General features: G+C 41.9%; 1 protein-coding gene and 1 long non-coding RNA gene across 4 annotated transcripts in view; one reads left to right on the top strand and one right to left on the bottom strand.

The window, feature by feature from the left end:
- Window positions 1-13,110, bottom strand: part of mcc (MCC regulator of WNT signaling pathway) — a 351,584-nt gene that overhangs the window by 68,153 nt on the left and 270,321 nt on the right. The gene's annotated exons all lie outside the window — the stretch shown is intronic.
- Window positions 3,535-4,522, top strand: LOC134034218 (uncharacterized). The gene is made up of 3 exons (XR_009932212.1): window positions 3,535-3,590; window positions 3,666-3,731; window positions 3,814-4,522. It is a non-coding gene; the product is annotated as an uncharacterized LOC134034218 (long non-coding RNA).

Genomic DNA, 13,110 nt, shown 5'->3' with positions numbered 1-13,110 from the left:
GTTTTGTTAATTTATGCGATATACAAAGGCATTCGCAATGAAATGAACCTTTAGACGCGTGAGTTCTAAATATTTGCGACGATCCCCACAGCGTAAGTTATTTTTCCGAAACGGCAGCTAGCTAGCTTTAGGGCTAAGTTACGTAAGGGACAATGCCCTACGAGGTGTAATATCACCTGATAATGGACGATGCGGAGGCGTTAACCTTGCTTCCGCGGAGTTATATTATACCGCTTATACCATGGTCACTTGCCATGGTAATATTTTACCCGCAATAGAGTAGGCTACTTCGTGTTGCATGCATTTGTGAATAGCATCCAGGTGACTTTGTGAGGTTTCTATGATACATACATTTGTATTTTGTGTCTAACAAACACATAACACATGTATTGCCATCATATTTCCTTTATTATGCGCCAAATTATGCTGTGTCCTTGGGCAAGGCACTTCACCCTACTTGCCTCGGGGGGAATGTCCCTGTACTTACTGTAAGTCGCTCTGGATAAGAGCGTCTGCTAAATGAAATGAATGTTGTGTGAAGTATTATAAACAATGATTTAATGATTTAATTGAATATCCTTTACCCCTAACATCAGCACATGGTTTGGTTTCATCCAAAACAGCTGGTTATCTGTTAGGGTTAAATTGCCATGATTGTCAAAATTACTATAATGTCTGTGTCCATGTTTCTATATCATGCCACTTATCATAGGAGTCAATGAGTCAATTAAAGTAATTGCACACATCTGTACAGCACAATTGAGCGAGTATAAAGGGGGCAGGTGAAAGGGCCTTTTCTCAGGAGCAACAGTGAGTTGATGGTTTTGGTAGTCAGTAAGTCAGTCAGTAGTAAGTCGGTCGGTCAGTCAGTAGTATGTCAGTAGTAAGTCAGTAGTAAGTCAGTAGATCAGTCAGTAGTCAGTAAGTCAGTAGGTCAGTAGTAAGTCAGTAGGTCAGTAGTAAGTCAGTAGGTGAGTAAGTGAGTAGGTGAGTCAGTCAGTAGGTGAGTCAGTCAGTTAGTGAAAGAAAGAAAGAGCAAATATGGATCCCCAAAAAGTCCAAGAAATTGTTTCCCTGAAAATGAACAATATCTTTCCTCCAAACTCCACCAAGAGTGAGAGATATGTTTTGAAAAGAAGGGCAGAGAGTTACCAAGTCATTGGTAAGGCAAACCACACAAAAGCACTTTACCCATTGCATTATAACATTTTGAAATATATGTTAAAATGTTTATGGCAATGTGTCCCGAGATGGTGAACTCTATTACCAGTGCCAGAGGAAGCAAGACGAACAGCAACATCACCTTGCAAAGGTTGTTCTTACTCCACAGGAGGCCAATGATGTCTTTGTGGAATTACATGCCAGTGCCATTGGGGCTCACTGTGGAGTCAAAAAAACCATGCATGCTATCGTGCAACGATACTACTGGCCTGGGATGAAGGCAGACATCACAAAATGGGTGAGTGCGTTATGATAGGCCCTATATAATATATGTCTGTAAAGCTTATGAAAATATTTAGGATACATATAACACAAGTGTTCTCAATTGTTTTTACTTTGTTAGATCGCACAGTGTGATGACAGATGTCAGAGGAAGAGGGCCTCTATAAAGGAAAAGACGCAGTACAAACCTATAGAGGTGAAATCTGACCTCATTACATTTAACATTTAGTTTAACATGGAATTCTTATTTATATTACTCTTTGGTTTGCATTTAAGGTTTATGAGCTGTTTGAACTGGTTGGAATGGACCTGATCGACAGGCGGATCGGTGCGGCGTCCGCAGTGATGCGGGCTCTGCATCGGTCCGTTGTGGTGAAGAAGGAGCTGAGTCGAAAGGCGAAGCTCTCTATTTACCAGTCGATCTACGTTCCTACCCTCACCTATGGTCACGAACTGTGGGAAGTGACCGAAAGAACGAGATCGCGAATACAAGCGGCCGAAATGAGTTTTCTCCGCAGGGTGTCCGGGCTCTCCCTTAGAGATAGGGTGAGAAGCTCGGTCATCCGGGAGGGGCTCAGAGTAGAACCGCTGCTCCTCCGCGTCGAGAGGGGCCAGTTGAGGTGGCTCGGGCATCTGATAAGGATGCCTCCTGGACGCCTCCCTGGTGAGGTGTTCTGGGCACGTCCCACTGGGAAGAGGCCCCGGGGAAGACCCAGGACACGCTGGAGGGACTATGTCTCTCGGCTGGCCTGGGAACGCCTCAGGGTCCCCCAGGAAGAGCTGGTGGAAGTGGCCGGGGAGAGGAAAGTCTGGGCCTCCCTGCTTAGGTTGCTGCCCCCGCGACCCGACCCCCGGACAAGCGGAAGATGATGGATGGATGGATGGAATGGACCTGGTTGGAAGATTAAAATGCTCCAACAAAGGAAACATGTACATGTGTGTAATGGTGGACTATTTTACCAAATGGATGGAGGTATATCCACTTAAAAGTAAGAAGGCGGAAGAAGTTTCAGGGTGCATAAAGGACTTCTTTAATAAATATGGTGCACCCAAACGGATTCTTACGGACCAGGGCAAAGAATTTGTTAACAAAGTAAGTCAAGTTCAGAGACATTTGATATTACTGTATTCTTGTACATGACATCACTGGGGAAAAGAAGTATCATATTAATTTTCACATTCACTGCCAGATCAACCTGGACATGTGTGCCAAGCTTGGCATTGCCAGAAGCCTCTGTGCCCCATACCACCCGCAAACAAATGGCTTGGTGGAAAAGCTCAATGGCACCATTCAAGGGTGAGAATCATGTTTTGTTTACACATTTCTATATATGATATAACTGTGTGTAATTACGGTGAATAATTTAAATCATTTTCCATTATCAGAGCTTTGAAAAAAATTGTGAAGGGCCACCCAAGTGACTGGGACGAATATTTAAAGCCCACCGTATTTGGTCTACGCACTAAAAAACAGCTGACAACAAAATACTCCCCATATTTCTTGATGTATGGAAGGGAGGCCCGTTACCCTTCTGAATTTCCGGACAAGTGGCAGGTATAATGGCAATTTCCTGCAGTATATAACTACTTTGGCAATAATGGTATCTGCTATAATCTGTACTTTTGTTCACTTATCTCCACCAATGCTACAGATAACTGACGAGGAAGTCAATGTACTGGTTGGAAACCAGGAGGTATCATTGACTTCCACACTGACAGATGTCTACCCCAAAGTGGAGGCCAATATATTGGCAGGACAAGAGAGGGTGCGGAAGAGAAAACTTTCAATGGTCCAGGATGATGGCTTTGTGGTGGGGGACCTGGTGTTGTGAAAAAACATTCATCAGGAACAAAGGAAGGGGGGCAAAATGGAAGCTAATCTATTTGGTCCATACACCATTGTCAACATTGACGAAAAAAAGTGCTGACCTTCAAACAGAAGGAAAAATATTTGAGAAGATTAACATCGATCATCTCAAAAAATACGTTGAACCCCAGCCAAGAATACCAGCTAAATGGATTGTTGCCTCCACACCTCCTCCAGCACTGCAGCCTATCCCCTCTACGCCTCCTCCAGCACTGGAGGAGGATTCGATTCATTTACGATGACTGCAATGTGGCAAGGATCCTTCAGGGGATTAGTGAAGGTGACTACTTTCAAATTTTGTTCATAAATGGTTACAATACATACAAGTATTTATTAATTTTGTGTATGTTTTCAGATGGACCCAATGGCCTATGATGTAGTAATAGGACCAGTTTGTCACCAAAATCACTGGACACTTGTGGTGAGAATGTACATGCACTATAAAATGACAATTTCAATGTGATATTCCATCCTCTTTACATGATCTTGCGTGTATTGTGAAGGTCATCTATCCAAAGGAGAAGCGGGCGCTGTACATTAACCCCCTCGGTGAAAGCCCTGACCAAATAAAAAATTGCAAGGATATCACAAGGCAAGTCATGTCAGTGGTAATGTCATGATGTTCTTCTTTCCAAATAACTATATTTTGCTAATCTACAGATCTTTCATGAGACACAAAAACATATATATCTCGCGATGGACTTGTGGGCAGATCCGTGACCATCCACGTCAGCAAGACTCAACGTCCTGTGGGGCATGGGTTTGCAAGGTTGTGTGCAAATGACCCTTTGTTGAATACAGCTATTGACTGTTACTAATTGTACTGTGTCTTTTGTAGTTTGCAGAGCTTGTCCTCAATGAGGACTTCAGTACTGGGGATTTCAGTACTGATGAGGCTGCTACTACTGAGTGGAGAAGGGAAGTAGCTTGCAGACTGGTAGCTGATTCAGGTTTGTTAGTTTGTCAATGTATCATAATTAATGTGTCTGAGAAACTATTTACACTTGTGTAATGTGTTAGAAAACTTATCAGAGCTGTGCAGAGCATGTGGCGATGCATGCCAAAGTCCAGGAAGAAATGCTCACGATGACTGGGTAAGCATCTTCAAAACTGTATATTTACAGTAATGTGATAATAATCTACTACCATGCTTCTCCTCAGATCCAGTGCACAACATGCGATTTGTGGTTTCATTGGGTGTGTGTTGGGAGACCACCTTTGGACCAGAACTACTGTTGTCCAGCATGTTCTTTATAAACTTGTTGTATTGTGTAGGGCTGCTTTGGCTCAGGTCAGTGGTTCCATCCCTGGCCCTGCAGTCTCGGGTCAGTGAGGTCAATTATGTTTTTGATGTTGGCAATCACTGTGGCGATTAAGGCCTACAGATTAACCTTTTTTTTTTTTTGGCCTTTCTTGCAATACTGATTCGCTATGACTGCATTTTTGAAAGTGGCTTGTATTGTTTAAGGCCATGTGAAATAGGGTTGTATAGTTCCTTAGTTAGTTTATTAACGATGCGCTATATACTAGCAGCAGGGCCGGAGTGGGCCCTAGTGATGTGTCGTTCGTGAACGATTTGTTCATTTTGAACGAATCCTTACAAGGACTCGGGAGTAACGAGAATCACTCTCAAAGAGTGATTCGTTCATTTTCTCATGGCCGTGCATCGGGACTGTTGCATAGGCTCGTCCAAGTAAACATAAATGATTCGTTCATTTCCCGACTCGGTCTTCGGGTACGAGTATTTGGATCATTTTTCACGTGACCTGCATAGACTCTGTAGTGGTAGCTAGAAGAAACGCTAGAGGGAACGATTCGTTCATTTCCCGACTCGGTCTTTCTACGAGTCTTTGGATCATTTTTCACGTGACCTGCATAGGCTCTGTAGTGGTAGCTAGAGGAAACGAACGATTCGTTCATTTCCCGACTCGGTCTTTCTACGAGTCTTTGGATCATTTTTCACGTGACCTGCATAGGCTCTGTACTGGAGGAAACGAACGATTCGTTCATTTCCCAACTCGGTCTTTCTACGAGTCTTTGGATCCTTTTTTCACGTGACCCGCATTGTATTTTTTAGTAGAGGAAACAGTTTCCTCATTCCCTTTCGCGTGGCCGCTGTTTTAGTAAGACGTGAATGATATTCGCTCCAGTCATCATACTGACTGGTTTTGTTATTTTCACTTTACATTTACACTTACAGTTTAGTGCAGTTTAATTGTTTGCCGTGATAATTAAATGCTAGTGTGATAATAAATGACCAAATCATACAAACTGTCATGATACATTATTTTAATGCAGGAATTTCTTTTAAAATAGTATCTGCTGGTGCACATGTCATGCACTAACCTACATGAGAATATGATACGTGTTTGCAGTGGACGGATAGCCCCCCCCCCCCCCCCCCGTTGAAATGAACGAATGACTCGAAAAAAGATTCGTTCATTTTACTGAACGAGATTCAAAGAAACGGATCAGTAAAATTATCCGAACTTCCAATCACTAGTGGGCCCACTTTTCAGCCCGGGAGTTTCAGGCCCAAGACCGGACCTTTTTTTGTATACCAAACAGGGCCGGATGCAGCCTGCTTTGACTGTGGGTGCAGTGAACCTTTCTGGGGGGTATCATGATTACAGAAAGGGATTGTATTATTTTTTATATTGATACAATTTTTGAGACTGCTTAACGATCCGAGTGTTAATCAGGCACGGAGCCAGACGTTGTAAACATTCTGAGCTTTGCCCCAACCTAGGACGTATGGGTCTTATGTGATGTTTTATTTTCTCAGCTTCCATTTATTTTGTCGTGGCGAATGGCTGTAATGTAGTGCTTGCTACATATACAACTATGAAATGAATTTATTTCAAAACGCACAGCGAAGAAACACTCAGCCATACACAAAATCGCATAGGAAACAAATAGACACATGTTGTGTTTCAAAGGTTTACGCGTAGGCTATTTTGATCGTATTGTCTGGGTTAGCAGCGACGTTCTTAGTATGAATTTTTAATATGTGGTGTCAGAAGGAGCTGTGATGTCGTGGAAAATACGGCTATTGCCTCGAAACAACCTGTGCATAGTAGCCTACATTCGGGTAGTGTCTATGGGAACCAGTTGATTCAGAAGAAGCCAAATCAAAATGTTACCTGAAGGCCAACGTAGTTAATAAATACGTAACAAGTTAGCTAAATTTTGGGAGCTGGTATAGCTCGCGGTGTAAATCAATGGACTTTGGTGCGCACGTATTTTTGCTCTAGTGCGATCGAATCCCACTTCATGCGAGCCTGCAAATGTTTTATTTTGTCTCCATTTATTTTGTCGCGAATGGTAACCTAATGTAGTGCGCACGTAGCCTATAGGCCTACTTTCATATTTGCCACAGCAAATATGAGATCCGACTTGAAAATCGCCAGTAATATGTTTGTGAATTTGTGACGAATCTGGTGATAGAGGCAGACTGATAGGTGCATGCACAGCTGGGGAACCAGTTAGTGATGGGAAGTTCGGATCATTTTACTGATTTGGTTCTTTGAATCTCGTTCAGTAAAATGAACAAATCTTTTTTCGAGTCATTCGTTCATTTCAACGTGGGGGGCGGGGGGGGGGGCTATCCGTCCACTGCAAACACGTATCATATTCTCATGTAGGTTAGTGCATGACATGTGCACCAGCAGATACTATTTTAAAAGAAATTCCTGCATTAAAATAATGTATCATGACAGTTTGTATGATTTATTATCACACTAGCATTTAATTATCACGGCAAACAATTACACTGCACTAAACTGTAAGTGTAAATGTAAAGTGAAAATAACAAAACCAGTCAGTATGATGACTTGAGCGAATATCATTCACGTCTTACTAAAACAGCGGCCACGCGAAAGGGAATGAGGAAACTGTTTCCTCTACTAAAAAATACAATGCGGGTCACGTGAAAAAAGGATCCAAAGACTCGTAGAAAGACCGAGTCGGGAAATGAACGAATCGTTTGTTTCCTCCAGTACAGAGCCTATGCAGGTCACGTGAAAAATGATCCAAAGACTCGTAGAAAGACCGAATCGGGAAATGAACGAATCATTTCTGTTTACTTGGACGAGCCTATGCAACAGTCCCGATGCGCGGCCACGAGAAAATGAACGGATCACTCTTTGAGAGGACTCGTTACTCCCGAGTCCTTGTAAGGATTCGTTCAAAATGAACGAATCGTTCACGAACGACACATCACTAGAACCAGTTAAATTGGTAACCAGTAGGGACGTAACACCGGCTTTCCTTTGGATGAGCTATTAGCCCGAAACGTTATGCTAGCAAGATTAAAAGGCAATAACATTGTGTACGGTTGACAAACAGTAAATATAATTTTACAGTATGTTTGACAAGATGATTTGGTAGCTAACCAGCCATGTCACTGTCCCAAAATCAATATCAAGATTTTCACGAACAAAGTATCGGCCATATACTAGTACTAGGCTACAGTACGGCCGCAGCCTGTGGAGCAAGTTGAATAGCAAATGGATGTCTATCGAGCCATGTCATTGTCCCCAAATAAAGTCAAGATTTTTAAGACGAAAATAATCGGCCATGTGTAGAGTTGCAGCTACTGTCGTGTTGGCCGCATCCTGTCTGAAGTAGATTGACTAGCGAGGTAAATAGCGAATGGCATGTGAGATGAGCGGTTACGTGACAGTGACACAGTACATTCAGAAAAGTTAAATTTTTCAAATAGGTTAAAATAAATATTTAAGTCACTCATTGTTTGTAAATACAAGTTAGCTTGTTAAAGTCTTTCAAAATTGTAAATGGAGGCTTTGACTGCATCCCTGTTGTTATGGTTACTTATTTCAGATACTTTGTACAGGCTCATACACTATCTAGCCAGCGCAATAATTCAGAACGGTGAAAAGACAGTTTTTCTGCAATTACGTAGTAGGTGTCCGTATATCACCGGATAATGTACACCCCTGCAGCCACTCAGAATCGAGTATTCACCCAGGCCATGGTATAACTAGCATAATACTCGTAGCAATGCTACTACCATGCTAGTGTTACTTGTTAGCCTTCTCATTAGTACATTTTGAAGCCATACTAAAGCGTTTGTTGCATAGTTTTTGTCTATCTGAAAATATTCAATTGGAAAGTTCGAATCACATAGATGCGACATTACACTGTGGGCCCCGCTTTCAAACGATCACATATGTCACGTAGGGTTGCCACCCGTCCCTTAAAATACGGAATCGTCCCGTATTTGAGAATGAAATAGCGCGTCCCGTTTTGAATCATATTTTCAGAGTTATCTTCAACGCAGCATCCCATGCAAATCATCCCACACACATTCTGTGAAGACTCGTCCTATTCTACCCTGATTACTACCCTCTGATTGGGTAATACTCGCTGCCATTGTTGGTTTGATCGGTTTGTTTCAGGTTCACGGCCAATCAGAGTCAGAGGAGGGCGGGTCTCTTGGTGGAGAGTCGATTTGAAAGAATGCTCCAGATCCCCCCCCGCGTAATAAGAAGTACACGAAGTTGGCTTGACATGCTCCAATACTGCACACTACTACTTCTGGTCCACTGATTATGATGTTCATGATGTTCATTGAAGATCCTTTGCAAGTCTCCTGCACTATATATATTTTTTACAATATACCTTTTTGAGTATCAAAGCATTTGTTTAATTTAAAGTTAATAAGTTATGGATCTGTTAATTTAATAAGTTAATAAAAATATGCTTCACATCTCACAAGTTCCTCAAAAAATCCAATTGTTTGTGGTCTCACTGTCAAACTTTGTTGGGACTATGTTTATTATCGTCATAGCTGTGTTCAGCCATGACGATATGACCACTTGAGTTGTGATATAGAGATGGACTGAGTGCATCTGTTCACACTGATTTCAATAGCAGATATCTTTTTATAATGTCCATGTATCAATCTTAATATTTTTATGAAAACGTGTTGTAAGTTGTGATTTACCACCACTGGCACGTCATCGGGCCTGTGGTCATCGTGGCGCCGAGGGGTCACGCTGCAGCAGGTGTCCCTTATTTTTCTGTATTGAAGGTGGCAACCCTACATATGTGTGACGCTACTCTTTAAGCGCATAAAGATGCTGTAAAGTGGAATTGAAAATGAGTTTTAAGTTCATCACACCACAGAAGAATGTGTTGTTAACTACCCATCCAAATTCGAATGAGAACACAGACAAGTATGTTAAATTAGGTTTTGAAATCGTGAGAAAATCAGCATTCTTCTCTGCTTGAGACTGGGGGGGCGTGTCGTCTGAAGGAGCTGAAGCTCCGCCCCCTCGAATTTATTGAATTTAGAAACAACAGCAACACTAGCTAAATCAATTGCAGATATCAGAACAGACCTACCTGCAGTCTCTGGGTGTTTTATGTGTTCATTACTTTTTGTTTGCATCGTACCAGCTGAGTAACAGAATGCAACCGTCTGTGATCTGACGTAGATAGGTCGCTGTGACGTAGATAGGTTGGGTTTTTGCCCCGCCTATACAAAACCTGAGCTGAAAACGGGAGAGAAACTCTTCAACGGTCTAACTCCACATTTCAGTGCGACAAAGTTTCCGCGCTTTGCACATGCTTTCAGGAACTCATTTCACACGTATATAATGTACTGAGAAGCAAATCATGGAATTTGCTTTACAGCATCTTTAACGCCAGAGTTCATAGAATGGAAAACAGGGCCATTTTGTTTGACATCTTCGCTCGACTCTCAGCCATCTTGAGTTTACTGAGCTGCACTAAGCTAGCTCTCGCGAGCTGAAACTATATATGGATATAGCGAGCTGAAAACAGCCATAAGACATTAACGTTATTATGTATAATATACTATTTTACTGATGAAATACTGGCTAGCTAACTAAAGGCCAATTTATACTTCTCCGTTTTTACGGAGACGGACACAGGGAACCTCTCCGTGCCCTCTCCGAGGCCCTCAGAGAGCTCTACGTGCACCTCCTGATTTTCCTGACTATCCGTCTGTCGGTCCGTCATTCTACGGATACCCCTTGGCTGTGATTGGTCTGTATTAAGAACCGCTTGCGTCAGGGGCGGGGTTGCCGTGATAAACAGGATGAACAGAATCCTTTGACCGCCATTGCTTTAAGTTTTTACAATTCATATTTCAGCTAAACAGTACATGTAAATCAGCATCTGAATTAAAATGTGACGAGAAATGGGCAGTGTAGTTGCTGAAAATGTGCGTATTTTATTGATGAAACAGCTAATTTGTAAATTTGCTCCGACTTTTTGATAACCTAGCTAGCATCGCAGTGCAGCGCCACCTACTCTTCTGGCAGTGAAGTGTTTTCCGTACCCACAGCCTTCAGAGTACTATAAATTCAACCACTCCGTCCGACTCCGTCCGTCCGTCTGTCCGTAACAGAGTCGGAGAAGTATAATTCGGCCTTAAAAATACTATTGACTAGTGGATGGTTTATTTCAGTAGGTATGGCTGGAAGGTTATTAGCCACAATGGTTTAGCCTAGAAAGACAACAGGCTTTTACAACCAATATAGCCAGGTTGGCAGTGCTGACTGCTGGCATATGAATCAGCTGTTTTGAAAGGGTTTTCTTTATGGATGAAATGCTGGCTAGCTAACTGTCAGAAATAAATCTTTATCAAGTATTGCAGTCGATGAGAGTCGAGAGTCGATTAAGTCAGGGAAGTTTTATTACTTGCGCATATGGTGCAAGGAGACAAGTCAGATCGCCGTACAAAGTTGTCTGCTATCTTGTCTCCATGCCAGACTATTTATAGTACAACACAGTTCTCAATAGTTATTGGTCCTTACACAGACATTATACAGATATGCAACTGTCCCATGTATCTTCTTTCATTGACTAACTCCCTTGCATAGATCTCGCGCGTGTGTGCATGCTATATTTGTGTGCGTCTTACAAAGTTTGGCCCTGCCAGGCTTACCAGAGAGTCAGCAAGTTTATGGCATGCTGTAAAGATAACGGTGTATGTTTACGTAAGCTTAGTGTTGCCTAGAGTTCATTTAGAGGTTTCTCCTTTCTGCTGGCAAGGAATGCTAAACACTATCATTTTATACAGAATAAAAGGGTACATACTTAATTTCTCTGACACTAACAGAATGACAATATAAAGTGGATACTTTCAGGATAGATCAGTGAACTTTGTTAAATAAATTAATGTGTTTACTGATGTCAAAAGTGCCTGCACATCGCGAATGTGCACAAACTCAACGCCAACAACATTATAATCACCAGCTGCATCACGGACATGGGCACTATTCCTACCACTTTAGCCTCCTTGTTCGTTTTCTTGAGACATGGCTATAGCGATCCACAAACAGGCATACGACAGGAACAATGTTTGTACGAATTTAGTATCCTCGGTCAGATGTTGTGTCTTATTTATGAGAATTCCATACATAAAATACAAGACTAACTTACAGCATTGCATAGCACAAAGAAAAAAATACAATCATTAATGTAAACATAGCAAACACCCCTTAGGCAGAACTGTACATACAAGCAATGTATGGTGAATTAGACCTACAATTATGACAACTGGCTCAACCATTGTGCATGTAATTTGTGCATTGGCAATTTGTTTAAAATAATGAGAAATTGCTTTTATTATGTGCATAAGAGACTATAGATTATGGAGGTTGAACAAGTACCCTACTTCAGAGATGACAGAGCATTTCAATTTTGATCTGAAAATGATTAGGTACCAAAGACACTGAGAAGAACTGTTATCACTAGCTGCATCACAGGCACTGCACTATCTATTTATAATTCCAGGAATCTGTGTGTGTGCCAGTCCCGGCGTTATGGGCGGCCTTTAGGGGGTTCGGGCCCGTCCCCAGAGTCAGCTGTGCCCGCCCTGGACGGGCGAGCCTTTAACTCTTGTATTATCTTCGGGTCATTGTGACCCACCGTCGTGTTGAGACAACTTTACCACATACAAAAATAAAGTGAAGCATTTTCTTTTAACCGTCGGGCTGTCTCAGACCCCCCCACAGCGTGAAGGGTTAAAAACAATTATTAACAGACAACTGACGAGCCTGTCACCAATCCCACATTTTGTTTGATGATTGTTTGTTTGAATTAGGCTATGGATATACAGCGTTTCCTTAATGTAAATAAACGACCACCAAGGTTGGTGGAAGAAAGTGACAAAGACGGCGAAAGTACAGGGTGTAACGTTAGTTCTGAAGAGGTTGTTGCTGCCGAAGCTAGCATTAGCCACATCAGTGCTGCTAGCCGTCACTGTAACCCAAAGCAGAGCCATAGAAAAAGAGAGTTGCGACACTTCCATAGACTCCCATTGTTATCGAGGAATGCGGAAGTAAAGCGTGTCACATGCGACCTGTAGTTCCAAACATTGCATTTTCCACCGTTCAACCCCATTAATTTTCAGTGTCTCCGAAGCAAGTTAGCTGGTAAATTGATGAAAATCCTTCATTTTTTCATATTTTTACCAACACATATCAATTGTTATTAGTAGTATTTCATATAGCTTGTTTGATTTGAAACGCAGTTAGAGCTAGACTGTAGGTCTAGCTAGTATCTAACATAAGCAACACTTTTACTGAAGCTAGCTAGAGAGCACGTGTATCATAACCAGAAGTCAGTTGGCTTATAGTCTGTCAAATTAGTTCTAATTATTGGTGTTCGTTGGCATACAAAGTAAGTGTTCTATATATAGCTCTTATTAGCCTAGTTAGTAGAGCTAGCAACAATGAATTGCAAATTAAGTGGTCCGAAGCAAGTTAGCTGGTAAATTCACGAAAATCCTGCATTTTTTCATA

This window comes from Osmerus eperlanus, chromosome 14 (genome assembly GCF_963692335.1).
Source record: "Osmerus eperlanus chromosome 14, fOsmEpe2.1, whole genome shotgun sequence".
In the NCBI taxonomy this organism is placed as follows: domain Eukaryota; kingdom Metazoa; phylum Chordata; class Actinopteri; order Osmeriformes; family Osmeridae; genus Osmerus; species Osmerus eperlanus.
The sequence above is the reverse complement of the archived record's forward strand: the minus strand, read 5'-3'. Positions and strand labels throughout refer to the sequence as shown.